Source organism: Panthera onca, chromosome B1 (assembly GCF_046562875.1).
Source record: "Panthera onca isolate mPanOnc1 chromosome B1, mPanOnc1 haplotype 2, whole genome shotgun sequence".
In the NCBI taxonomy this organism is placed as follows: domain Eukaryota; kingdom Metazoa; phylum Chordata; class Mammalia; order Carnivora; family Felidae; genus Panthera; species Panthera onca.
Genome location: NC_138342.1, coordinates 192,191,959 through 192,204,143, shown reverse-complemented (window position 1 = coordinate 192,204,143; position 12,185 = coordinate 192,191,959). Strand labels below are relative to the sequence as shown.

Below are 12,185 nucleotides of genomic sequence, written 5' to 3'. Positions count from 1 at the left end.
ATATATTGCATATGTATTTGTGTATCATAATCTTTGTAGGAATAACACCCATTGTAATATAAGAGTTTTGTTCGAACCAGTCTTCTTGAACTAAATTTTACCCCCCTGGGGGACAATATCATCATGTTAAGAGCTCATGGACTTGAGCCTTTGCATTAAAGTTCATTTTAGCACCTGCAGTAGTAACTGAGCATCTAGTGCTTAGAGGTAAGTACTTCACTTCAAATTGGTGATCGTTTTATGTCCAGGAAAGAGCATATTTTACTTGCTTCCCTCCACTGAAGATTTGGGCACATTATTAATAAAGCTAATGAAAATTTAACTTCATAGATACTTATGGCTGAAGTTAAATTTTTACCACTCTTACTTAGGATTTAAATTTAATCAAGTGCCACACTATAGTGGGTGCCTTCATAAGTCCATATCTTGACTCAATGAATTGCTCCTGAATGACCTATGTAAAAGTCAGCTGCTGGACTTAGTCACACAGAAAGGAAATTCAAAAGCATTCCGACCTATTAGTATTAATCTTTACTTTTTAAGCTGTAATACTCGAAACCCATTTTGGTCTATATTCTCAGGACTGATGTCTTCTTAATGTACTGATTTTCCACCTCACAAACTTGCTTCTTCAGAAGTATTCAGTAAATGGAAACTGCGTGCGTGCCTGCGTGCGTGTGTGTGTGGTTGTTCAGGCCAAAATCTTTGGGGTCATCCTTGTCATCTTCAACTCAGTCTTCACAACCTGTTGCTCCGCAATCCCTGTCGACTCTGCCCCCTCAACACAGAACCACAATCCAACCACGTCTCACCACCCTCAGCGTAGCCTGAGTCACGGTTGTGTCCTACCGCAGTTACCCCAACGTCCTCTCAGCTCTACCTCTCATTCCGCCCTTGCCCTCTACAGTCTGCTCTTGTTGCTCCCAGTAGAGGCCAGAGGATCTGTTAAGAAAGAATTCGGGGAGGACCCGGGTGGCTCAGTTGGTTAAGCATCTGACTTGGTTTCAGCTCAGGTCATGCCCAGCGTCAGGCTGTGTGCTGACAGTGCAGAGCCTGCTTGCGATTCTCTCTCTCTCTCTCTCTCTCTCTCTCTCTCTCTCTCTTTCTCTCTCTCTCTCTCCCCCCCCCGCCCCTCCCCTGCTTGTACTCTTTCTCTCTCAGGATAAATAAATAAACATTTTTTTAAAAGATAAAAATTCAGATCGTGTCACTCTTCTTCCGCTCATTACCCATCACTATCTCCCATCTCGCCGAGTGTAAAGCCAGGCCCTTACCGTGGCCTCTGAGGCCCACAGTAATGTGGTGTGTATTTTGTCCTCCACTTTCTTTGCTCACTTGCTCTGCTTCGTCCACACTGACCTCTCTGCTGCCTCTTCAACGGTCTAAAACATTCCCACCTCAGGGCTTTTCGTGTTTGCTCCCTTAACCCAGAATGTCCTTTGCTCATATGTTCTCATGGTTTGTTCTCACTTTTCCTCTCCTCCCAGTTCAAATATGTGCACATTAGTGAAGTTTCCCCGGCCACCACATTTTAAATAGCCAAAAGAAACCCCCAAATCCTTTAAGGGGAATTCCCTATTGCTTTTACACAGCTGTAGATTTGTCTCAGAATTTGCACCAGAAACATCCTCGGTATTGATAAAAGATGTGTCTATCTCCCTCCCAATTAAAGCCCCTCTGGGGCAGAAATCCTACCTTCATGTTCCTGGCCATATGTGTGATGTCTGGCAAACAGTAGGCTCAAAATATTTTTTGAGTGCGATCCTTCAAAAATTTTCTCACGTATTATCTGTTTTAGAGTAGCTTATGCATTATCTACCTAATGATATCTATTCAGTAGATATTGTGAACTTCAAAATCACTGTTGTATTGCTCTTGGTACTTTCTCCTACCCCCCTCCCCCCCCCCCTGCAGTCCCTTTTACTGAAACCCAAAAAACTATTTGCCAGGAGCTGTTCTGTCAGAGCATGTAAAAGTGAGCAAAACAGTATAGGCCCCTGCTCTATAGTTCACAGCCTTTTGTTTTGTTTGCTTTTATCTCGCACATTTTCTTTAATTTTTTTAATCTTTATTTTTCTTTTTGAGAGAAAGGGAGAGTGCGAGCAGGGGAGGAACAGAGAGAGAGGGGAGACACAGCATCTGAAGCAGGCTCCAGGCTCCCAGCTGTCAGCACAGAGCCCAACGTGAGACTCGAACTCACGAACTGTGAGATCATGACCCGAGCCAAAAGTAGGACGCCTAACCGACTGAGCCACCCAGATGCCCCAATCCCACATATTTTCTTAAGATTTTTAGTTAGTTGAGCAAGCTTCAGAGTGTGTGTATCAAGTTATTTCATAAAGACTAATGTCCCTGGGTAAATACAAATAATAATTCTCTTATTAAGCATTACATAACCACATGACTGTAACATTGATTTTATCATATAATAATGAGCTTATATTTTACTTGGTGAAACATATCATATTATGGTATAAGTATGCATTTGTGTAATTGGGGTCAAAACCTTTTAAATTAGTCATGGCTAAAATAAACTTCTCAAAATGTAAGTCACTAAGTGTTAAAGACCTGAATGATATTTTACCCTGTCCCGCTATTTATTTCTAATACCTAAACAGGAAAAATTTATTAGCTGAGCCTGGGGTTTTCATCACCATGGTTTATTGACAACATAAGCCTGTGAATTCTTTGCATCTTTATTAGGTCGAATGTTTTACTGTGAATCTACAGGACAGATCTTAGTTTTCATGTTTAGTACTATGTTATAAGCATTATAATTAAAACTTCCATGTTGGGGTGCCTGGGTCGCTCAGTTGGTTAAGTGTCTGACTTCAGTTCAGGTCATAATCTCGCAGTCCATGGGTTCGAGCCCCGCGTCGGGCTCTGTGCTGACAGCTCGGAGCCTGGAGCCTGCTTCGGATCCTGTGTTGTGTCTTCCTCTCTCTGCTCTTCCCCTGTTTGCACACTGTCTCTCTCTCTTTCTCTCGAAAATAAATAAACATTAAAAAAATTTTTTTTAACTTCCATGTTAAGATAATTTTTAAGTCAACACTATCTGTATAATTACTTGTGAAATCGTGAGCCAGTAGATCGTCCATCGAATACGTGGAAAAGTCAGAGAAAAATCACAGGTGGCACTCCGTGTTCAGAATTCCCCCCACAACCCCCGTATGTGGTCCATCTTTCTAGACCTTGAGCCTTTCTGTGGATGTGAATCAAATTCCCAGTGACACATACAGCTGTTCATTTTATTTCTACAAAACAAATGTGGAATATATATCATGGCTTGCCCTACTTTGGGAGGTACCTGTCCGTTGCTGGATTTCTGTAACTATAAAATATGTGTTTCATATTTGGATTGAACCTGCCTTCCCATAACTTATGTTGATGGTGATGCCTATTTTCATGTTATTGTAATCATGTCCTCTCTTGGTCTCTTGTTTTGTACTTTGAAAACAGAGTCAAAGATCAAATAAGTAGAAGTTTCTCAGAACAAATGTTATCTCTGTAAAAAAACAAGAAATAAGCAAGGTTTTTAGATAAAAATTAATTTTTTTTAAATATTCCATTTGAGAGAATTATCCTACCAGGAATTCAATAAATATATTTATCCTCTGAAAGCTTAAACATGCTAACATTCAACCATGAGATGACATAAACATTTACATGGAAATTATTGCATTGATTGGGAAAACCCCAAGCAAGAAAATATAAAAATTAATTAGATTGGCGCTAATTTTTTTTCTATTGTTTTACACGCACATCTTATTTTGCCCGAGCCAGGCAATTTAATATAGTAAATGTAGTGTTTTAATGTTAAGAGTCTGGGGGCTAAGAAACCTGAATTGCTCCTCTAAAGATTCTTTTCATGTTGACAGAACAATGCTACCCCACACTAAAGAAATGAAGAGCCTTTTGCTATAATTAATGTAATGAATTTTTAAAGCATTAAAGATTTAAACTGACTCATGAAAAAAACCCACAAGAAACGTATTTTCTTATTCCACAGTTAAGACCTGTCTTTCTGTATTTCTTTATGTGGAATTTAGAACTGTTAGACTGACTTTTTAATTACCTCTCCAATGACCACTGATGTGGCTGACCTTGAAGGTAATATTAATTACCTGATCTAATATCTTGCAGGTGGATATTATTAAGGAAGATATCACCATGCATTCCTTTATCTATGCCATGGCAAATATCTTATCTTACTGTGATATTAAAATGGAAAATTTGAAGTTTTAAAGTTTCAGTATAAGAAAATATTAGTAATAACATATTGTATACTGTCATGAAATATACACAAATGGTGTGCCTGTTACATTTTCTGGGGTATCTTACCACAAACAGCAAGGTGAATAGCTGTCTACTTACCATTTTAAGACATTTTTTGTGATTGCTGTACATGGATTTTATTGAGAATTGTCTTGGAACAGGCTTTAGATCGAGGGAAAATTTGTGTTCACATCTGAATTATGAGGAAAGATTCTAGAGAAAGGGGAATGTGACTGAGAAAGAAATGTTCAAGTAGGGAATAGAGAGACTTATTTTAATTTTTTTTTTTAACGTTTATTTATTTTTGGGACAGAGAGAGACAGAGCATGAACGGGGGAGGGGCAGAAAGAGAGGGAGACACAGAATCGGAAACAGGCTCCAGGCTCTGAGCCATCAGCCCAGAGCCCGACGCGGGGCTCGAACTCACGGACCGTGAGATCGTGACCTGAGCTGAAGTCGGACGCTCAACCGACTGAGCCACCGAGGCGCCCCTAGAGAGACTTATTTTAAACATAAAAAAAATAACTAGAAGATGTAGAACTTTGAGATCAGGATTTTTAGAAATACAAGGTGAAGATACATTTACCAGCATGACAGATCTATATGAGTGTGGAATTACAGGAAAGCTTGAGCAGTAAATGAAAGAAAACAAAACAGTCCGAGTGTTAATGCCACTGACTTAGAGTAACTTTCTTAGTGAACTATAATATATTAGAAAATGAATTGGGGGAAATTTTCAAATAATATACTTCCCCAAAAGCAGTAACAGAAGCTGATTTGTTCAATGTATAAGTATACTCAAATCTGCTATAAGTCAGATTGTTTTGGGGGGAAAATAACAGATCCAAAGAGGTGGTATCACAATGATTATAAAAATTCATAGCCAGGACTTGGGGTCCTAGTAGGGACCACCTGGTTGGTCAGTTTGTGATAAAGGTTGAGGGATTTATTCCAGTCTCCTTCAGTTGTATCTATGCATTATACAAAAGGACATTCGCAGTGACATATCTGAGGCTAGTCTCTTTCATCCCCGCTAAACACCTTGCAGAGTGACTCTAACTTCTTGAATCATTCTTAGTATAGTGATGAGACCAGAGATTTTGGGCCCCTGTCATCGCAGCCACAAACTCAGCAGTAGCACTGTCTGCCTGTAAGGGGAGGCAGCTGAGTGTCAGAGAGAGACTGCTTTCCGGAAACTGATACCCATGGGTTTCTTGCTTCAGAGGACCGCACGGCCTGCCGTGTCTTCCAAGGAAGTCCTCCCCAGAGCCCTCAGTCCCAGCTGGGTCCCCTCAGCATCTAATCATTTCAAATACTTTCTCTATTAATACCTCTAAAAAGTCATCTGCTGGAGTAGGCCACCTTTCAAGGCCTATTGTATACTAAAGCGGTAGCACACAGATGAAGAAAAATGTTCCAGATTTACGAAAACATTCTGAATTCTATTACCTGTAATGTTAAGTATCACAAATAGTAGCTCATCCAAGACTACAGAGTGGAAGAGGGGTGTCTGGAAAAGCAATGCATAGGGTTTGGAGTCAAAGATTTTTTAAATGGGTAATGGCTACGGGTCTATATCAGTCAATCAATGGCACGGGGACTATACCGTAAAGCAGGAGCTGTGCCTGGTGTCTTCACCCTACCCCTTCCCAGCATGGGGGGGGGGGGGGTGACTTGACTTGTGACCGAGTCACTTTCTGTAGCCTCAGGCATGTGTTTCAATATAGGAATCTGAATCAAGTGATATATTTGTTATATCAGGTTATGATCCTATATTGTTGTCTCCTGGACTATGATCCTACAATCCTGTAAGGACTACCAACTAGTTGCTGCCTCCAAAGAATTACACTTTAGGTAGAGAACAAAATTAATGCAACAAACAAGAGCTAAACTAGATGGCATAGATGTAGATCGATGAAAACATCCATATTAATTGACATGAAATCAGAAGACAGTTCAGAAACAGAGAACTTTTGAGCTGAGGAGGGAGGGGAACAGACAAAAGAAAGGTTTTAGAAGCATGTGTGAAAACTCTGAGGAAATGAACCAGAGTATAAATGAAATAAAGGTGTTTAGATGTGATGATATAACCAAAAAGAGAAGTTTCTTAATTTTTAAAAAAAAAAGCAACAAAATGAAACCAATATTTAAGACATCATAGTTTGACAGTGGTGAAGGATTTTATTCACTCAACAAATATTTGAGTATAAATTGCATGCCAAACAGCCTGCTATAAACACTGACAATTCAGATCTGAACAAGTAGACCCCATATTCCTCCATCACGAAGTCCCAGAATGTAACAGTGTGGAATGTAATAAACACAATATTTTGGGGGTGGCGCCTACCTAGTCTGGGAGATAGGGTCAGAGCATACTTCTAGGAGATACAGTTACTTTGCTTTGAAACTGGAAAGTTGGAATTTGCCAAGGAAGGTAGGTGAGATGGGCAGGAGGGTTGGTGGGAAGTGTTTCAGGTAGAAGAGCAAACATCTGCTAATGTCCCAAAGAGAAAGGGAGGTGTGATGGGAATAGGCTAGGATGTTGGTGCAATTATCCAAGCACGGGCTAATAATAGTCCAGATCAAGATGGTAGCAATAATAAGGGAAGGTAGATTTCAAACATGAGAGGTATTTGTTTTACAATAAGAAGTTACAAATGCATATTCAGAGGGCTCCAATATTAAAATTTTGCAGCTAAAAATTAAATCTTTCTGAGCCTGGGTGGTTCAGTTGGTTAAGCATCCAACTTCAGCTCGGTTTGTGATCCCACGCGTGGGTTCAGGGCCCCACATCAGGCTCTGTGCTGACAGCTGAGAGTCTGGAGCCTGGTTGGGATTCTGTGTCTCCCTCTCTCTCTGCCCCTCCCCCACTCACACTCATTCTCTCTCAAAAATAAACATATTTTTTTCTATTTAAAACATCCTCTATGATTTTGTTACACAAATATGTCAGGGAAATACATGCAAAATGCCTTGCCTTCTGCCTTTATTTTCGTACACACATTCGGATGAATTGGGGACTATAAAATATTTACTTGCCATCTTGAAGATAAATGAAAAATTTTACACTTAAATAAATCATATTTCTTTGGGATGTTATGTAGCAGAGTTGGAAAGTTCATTTTAGTTTTTCTGTATGTTTTATCTCTTAGGTAATTACTGAAACCAATTATTTCACTTTTGTTATGCTTGGCTTCTCTTTCTGAGGACAAACATTTCCTGTTTCCGTATGGCAGATATAGTGGAGGTAAATGGACCCTTTAGAATCCTAGGCTGAATATTCTGAGTAACACCTCCCAGATTTTATAGCTGCCTTTTTTATCTGTGTGTCAGTTGACTGCTGCCTAAATCTGGAAAAAAGTTTAGCTTGTGATTTTTTTTTTTAAAGTTCGCTTATGGACTTTTATTGCAGTGAATTCAAAAACAAAGAAGTTAATTTTAAAAGCTCATTTTATTGAGTTAACAGTGAATTAAAAAACCAATGAAATTAATTTTAGAGCCATTTAATTTAGTTCAGAAAAGAGTGAGGCTCTTTTATTAACTTAATTATTTTGGAATTCACTGTTTTAAAGTCCAATAAATGTTATGTATTTTATTTCCAATTAACTTCATTGTGCTCTGAGTCATGTTTGCTTTCTCTGTGTGGCTTAATCTCACCTCTCAAGTTGCACATCAGCTGACCCATTTACAAATGGGCAGTTGTTAGTATTAGGCCATTAGATATAAGTATATTACATCTTTAAAAACTTAGCATTTTGGTGATTATTATTTTAATTCCTAGAGTTGACTTGTGCTTGTACAGCAGAAGGGTAGCAAGCCAGCAATTCTAATTGTGCCTGTTGTCAACTATGTAATCTGTTGTACGGTTCTTATCTGTGATATCCTACCTGTCCCATTTGCCAATGTATAGGAATTGGTTTAAACAAAATAGCATATTGGGCTGTACAAAGAGGTAATATTTCAACCATGCTTCAGTTTTTTCCCATCATATTTTACAAAATAAAAATCTAAACAAAGGTAAAATTTTAAAAAATGTATTTTACTTTTACTTTCAATTGCACAGAATCCAACAGGGAGTTTCTATGTTGATTTTGGAGAAATTTTGTAGTAGGTTAAATGAAACTGCTATGTGCCTTAGAATGTGTAGGGCTTCGATTTTACATTTCCCCACCTCTCTTGCTTAATCCGTCATATTAAGTTGAAGAAACAAAATTCTCTATACTATGTCCGGTGAAAAGAGTAATCTGTTAGCTGACATTTATTCAAAGATAAACCCCAAAACCCCTTCTCCTCCTCCTTCTTCCTCCTCTTCTTCCTCTTCCTCTTTTGAGTTGTGTTGTTTGGAGTGAGCAGTCTTCTGAAAAACCTTAGCATCCTGTTATCTGCGATTTTTACTTCCGGGTGAAATGAACGAATACAATTAGAACACTCTTATCTCTCTGGTTGAGGCTGAACGTGGGGTTTTCAGGCAGGAAGACTGTCCAGGGCCGCAGCCATGTAAAACTTCTCCACTAATTGGCTGACATTCAGAGCTTCAGGATCAGCAGCTGTTGAAGCAAATTTGGTCTGAATATAAGGCAGATTTTCCATTTATTTCAATTAATTACCACACACATCAAAATCTCTTCTAAAAAAATTCTCAAGTGAATACCCGTAAGAAAAAAAGAATGCTTAGGTGTGCATAGACTTTATTGACTCTTTCATGCTTTCTATATGTAGTCAACTTATTTTTACTCATGTCGACACTTGCTTGACCTTTTGTAGAATTATGGAAATAACATATATGTACATTGAAAACAATTTCAACCTGATTCCAAGGGGAAATTGCCAATGGTAGAATATATGTATTGTAAAGCATATGGAGTATGCAGGTAATTGTATGTATTTGGTATATATGTTTCTGCATGTGGAAATAATGCTACTATAAAACAATGGAAAATTGTCATTGCTGCATGCTTATAATAGCTATAAAGTATACTACGTGCATTTTGCAATATCTGTGCACTTTACAAAAAATTCTTTATCTGGAAATAGTGCAATTCTGTATGATACAGTACTCTAATTAGAAAAGTGCTTTATTGGACAGAAAAGTAAATAGGCCACCCAACCTACATATTGTAATTGGTTACTATAGAATGTGTAATGTGTATAACATATGCCTAAAATATATGTGCTTATTAATTTTACTGTAACATTTTTCTTATATATGAGTTGAAGGTAGTCATTTATCGTTTGCCTAACAACTGTTTTGAAAGAATAGGAGAGGGACTTTTTTATACAGTAAAATATTATTTGTGTGTATTTTAGCTTTAAAAAAATGTAAGTACATTGTTATAGCAATTAGGTCATTACTTATTGTGGCAATTCTGAAATTGGAATACTTGTCATGTTTTAGACCAGTCCACCCTCGTGGATTAAATATTTACAAACTGGATTTTTATTATGAAGAAACAGAGAAAATGGGGTCCTTGATATATGTAAATAAAACACCCATGCTAAGTATATGTGTTATCACTTATTTTAGGCAAAGAGAAATAGATACTACACTTGATCTTAGCCAAAAGGCCGAGAAGCGATAGGCAAAGAGAAATAGAACACTCAAACGTTTACTCATGCAATCCAGCAAATCTTTGTTCTTTGTTTGAACTCCAGAAACAGCAAAGTTACCAGAGCAAGAGAACAAATTAGAAAATTGATAATTAACTCCCCCAAACTATCCCTCCATAAAACTTTTGACTACAAGCCCAATAATACATACATATTTTTTTTAATTTTAATATATTATGAAGCATTTTAGACATACCAAAAAAAAAAGTGCAGTGATACACATATATCTACCACTCCACTTAAAAAAAAGATTCAGTTCTCTTATGAGCCCTTCAAGTCACTTCCTCTACCCATTACTGGACTGAATTAGGTTATTATAACAGTACGTGTCTTAAATGACTAAATTCAGTTTTCCTTAAAAAGGATCAACTAATCACATAAATTAGCTCATAGCAATCTAGACGTTTTCGGATACACTGAAGTTGAATCATCTTAGTTTCAAAATGCTTTGCTTATATTCCTCCGGCTCAGTTGAGATCAAACAAAACCCTGCCTCTGGCAACTTTTTATTTTTTATTTTTTTGTTTTATTTTGAGAAGGGAGGGGAGCAACATCTCAGGGGTTGCCTGAATTACCTGGGAATATGCTTTCAGTTTCCTCCCCTTTAGTCTTCACAGGGGGGTCCTTGCAAGGGTAGTTCTTTGAAACAATGTTTAGCTAATGACTCAAGAGGACTACTCAAAACCATGGAAGAGCACCTCAAAAACAGATGCTAAATGGACTCTTGTCAGTTTCTACTGGTAGAGCCATCAGCAGCACACCAAGTTGGAATAAATTGAATTCAAATCAACAAAGGAGCATGCTGTTTATGGATAGTACCAAATCAACTTCCCCTCCCCATTGGAATTCAGAGGCAGTAGATCATAGGAGAGTGAGAAGTCCTTCACGTTCCCCAGGCCCAGAGGAGCATGTAAGAATTACAGGGTTCAGGTTTTACTCCTTTTAAAATGTGGTTACACAGGGCAGTGCAGTTGTTTTACTTGATTAATCTTCACCGCGATTTTATAACTTCTGTTGCCTATATCAATAATTTGTATTATATTAAACAAATCTGTAAGCAGAAATGTTTCATGGTGGGAGGCGAAGAAACGAGCATCTGGCGACCACACCTTGATTCATTTTAGCCCCTAGAGTCGTGGTATGGTGCATTAATTTCTCAGTTTGTAATTTGCCAGCTGCATTTAATGGAACCAATTTTCATTACATCTGTTCTATGGTTCAAAGAGCTCTTTTAGTTGCCAAAGGGGGCCAGCTTCACACAGATTCTGAGAGGGGCTAACACACCGTTTCTTGAAGTATTAGATAACCAAGGATGATTCCTAGTTTTACAGCAAACAAATTATTTTTACAGAGGCAAGTTTTATATTCATGACTTACCACTGGTAGATTTCAAATTAAAAGTATAGCATGCCCTTTTCCCAGGAATTACATATTGATTTTCATGTCATTTCCTTCATAATACCCACTGATCGCCTGTCTTTGCAATCGGTGGTAGATTTATTGTTTACTCGTTAAAGGAAACGTCATTATGCTTAAGCAAATCCTCTTTGTAAATTGCAGATGGTTAGAAGCTGAATATTTCTTAGGCAAATATGGAATTTATAAATGGTTTTTAAATGTCTTACAGTAAGCATTATTTATGGACAAGAGAAGGTCATAGCTCTTCATACTGTGTAGTGGGAGCATTTTTAATAGTAGAAATGGTTTTGCTTGGGCAACTTTACATTCTTGGTGTGTAATTTTAATCTCCATAAAAATATGTCGCTGTTGTGTAATACCAAATGTAGGATTCCAGTTGAAAGCAACTTTCAATGCAAAGGGTTTTCTCATGGGCAGAAGAGAAATTTGAAATGTTCTACAGTGCTTTGAAGTTCCAAAGCTTCAGCTGGGAGAATTATAAAGCATTAAACCTGAAAAGTTTCCACATGATGGTCATGAAATAGCATGCCTCTATGAAACTAACTCTGCTTCACTCCTCGGGCAATTTTTTTTTTCTTTTTCAAGAGTTTCAAAAACACCATGCATCTCCTTATATTGAGATCATCTTAGATTTATCCTTTGGAAATCATGAAAGTATATAACATAATTGTATTTCTCTATGGCATATAATAACATAATTACATAGTAATCTGTCCTGGGAGCTTCACCATAGCTGAAGAAGTCAAGTTTGTACCCAAATGAGAGAGGGCTTTGTATTTTGTAACTAAATTCAAACGATCATTTTCGTAGTTGGTGAGAGGAGAAAAATGATCAGTTTGCTGCTCATTATATTCCCATGTTGTATTTCTAGTTTTACCTGACAG

The 12,185-nt window shown here is 37.8% G+C and overlaps 1 long non-coding RNA gene and 1 pseudogene across 2 annotated transcripts in view; one reads left to right on the top strand and one right to left on the bottom strand.

Moving 5' to 3' along the window:
- The window catches only part of LOC132691500 (uncharacterized), a 1,565,096-nt gene that overhangs the window by 1,213,158 nt on the left and 339,753 nt on the right, over positions 1 to 12,185 (top strand). The window lies entirely within an intron of this gene.
- LOC132693507 (U2 spliceosomal RNA) lies at positions 9,735 to 9,852 on the bottom strand (annotated as a pseudogene).